The sequence below is a fragment of the Ammodytes marinus genome (genome assembly GCF_949987685.1).
Source record: "Ammodytes marinus genome assembly, chromosome: 16".
Classification (NCBI taxonomy): domain Eukaryota; kingdom Metazoa; phylum Chordata; class Actinopteri; order Uranoscopiformes; family Ammodytidae; genus Ammodytes; species Ammodytes marinus.
In genome coordinates this window covers 23,137,423-23,139,785 of record NC_137220.1, presented here as the reverse complement: position 1 = coordinate 23,139,785, position 2,363 = coordinate 23,137,423, and positions in this window count along the sequence as shown.

The following is a 2,363-nucleotide window of genomic DNA, read 5'->3' as shown; positions in this document are numbered from 1 at the left end:
CTCGTGTGCGCAAGTTTGAAAACAGCATGGACTTGCAGTGCAGGCTGTGTCGGGTATCCAATGACTTTATTGGACAATTGTTAGTAGATAATACTAGTGCAGTGTTTGCTCAGAGCAAGATAAACAGCTTAATCACTTAAACATGTGCAGCTTATGGTGTGAAACTGAGTAGAAGCACAGATTCAATAGTGCGCACATGGGCCACTTTGGAGCGCTGCATTGGGCTGCGTAAAGGCAGTTAGCTCCGTCTTGGATCAGCTGGGGGGACTCTGCAGCACGGGGGCTGCATTCATTCATAGCTTCTAAAATGTTAGCGTAAGTACAGTATTACATACACTCAACAAAAATATAAACGCAACACTTTTGTTTTTGCTCCCATTTTTCATGAGATGGACTTAAAGATCCAAAATTAATTCCAGATACACAATTGATACCTGGCGTAGGGCTATATTTGCGCCGGGATCTGCACCAGTTTCCACGCAAGTTTGATAAATGAGGCCCAGTGTGTCATCCACCGTCTGTTGTGGCAGGGAAGCGCGTTGGTGCCATGCCGTAATTCCGACGCCTCATTGTTCCGACATCTCAATGGTCCGAAATATTTCCCATTTGATCGACATACCACTATTCTGACGGATCAATGTTCCGAAAACGGAACCTATTGTTCCGAAGTGCCGTTGGTCCGATTATTCAAAAAGGAGGCGCATTAGACCGACGGTCCTATATTCCGACTATATAGGCTACACAATCCCTGGAGTTTTTAACTCTCTTTCTCTCCTCTTTCACTCTCTCTCTTTCTCTCCTCTCTCACACTCTTTCACTCTCTCTCTTTCTCTCCTCTCTCACACTAAGCACCGAAATACGACCTATAGACCTTGATCTGCAACTCACGTTCACAATGCATATAGTAGAGAAACGTGAAAATAACGCTCATTTTGACAAGGTGTTTCAGCACCATGGACAGAGAGCGGAGGTAAACACACACACACACACACACACACACACACACACACACACACACACACATTGGTGTCGATCTAATGGGAAATATTTCGGACCATTGAGATGTCGGAACAATGAGGCGTCGGAATTACGGGCAGGCCCCAGGGCGTTGACATATCAATCATAACTGGCATAGCATTGAAAGACAAAGCCAGGCATTCCCTTTGGGGATATATAGTTTTGAGATTGATGTGCTAGTTTGACATTATATTGAATTACAGTCCCCTCCATAAGTATCGGAACAGTGTATTTTTGCTGTAGACTGGAAACATTTGGGTTTGACACCAAAATATGAATATGAGACAATAGATCAACATTTAAGCTTTCATTTCCAGGTTCCAATACTTTTGCTCACCTAAAAATGTGGTGTTCCTTTACAAATAATGCTATCTTCTCAGTTGTGTATCAGATCCAGATGTGAATACCTGGGAATTAAAGCTGAAATGTTGATCTATTGTCTCATATTCATATTTTGGTGTCAAACCCAAATGTTTCCAGTCTACAGCAAAAAATAAAGGAATTGGCCTCACTGTTCCGATACTTATGGAGGGGACTGTATATGGGTCAGAACGAAAGGGAGATATAGATAGAGCAACTAATCCTTCGTTTTTCCATATTGATTTTGATACATGGTGAGCGCTGCACTTTGCCATGCTAGCCATTATTGTAGAAAAACCTCTGGCACGTAGACTTTGTTACACGATTTCTATGGTAGCATCACGCACAACAAATAATAAATAAAAACGCTTGAGAAACAAAAATGCAGCGATGGAAGTAGAACAACAACAACCAAATGTTAGAAATGAAAAAGTGTGCTTGGGCGAAATGACAACAGATTGCAAGAGGGTGCAGGATAAAAGGGATTTGGAGTTCTATGGTTGTCGCACTACATGGTCAGTCCATTCCCAGATTTCTGAGTGTTGCCATTTTAAGAGGCTGTCAGAAAGAACCCGTTTCCACTAGATCAACTCGCAAGTACACCACTTAGGGACATGATATATAAATAACCCACGGCCTCTCTCCTGCATTGTATTCTCAGAGCAGTCATTACTGACATACACAATGAGCGCCGCTCAAAGGGCACAGGCTGTGGTATACTGTAACCTACATAAACTTATGATGATTGCGAGAAAGCTCATTTATGTCTGACCTACAACTTGCAACAATTATGTCTTACTAGAACATAGTAACCTGTCAGCATCACAATTTTTTATGATATTTAAAATGATGTGTGTCAAAAGCAATGCTGATGGTGCTGTGAGGCTGTAGTGAGGCTACTTACGCCAACATGGGCACCATATAAATCCTAACACATGGATGCTAAGAAGGTTTAATGTTTCCATGATCGACATCTGAGTTTAGCA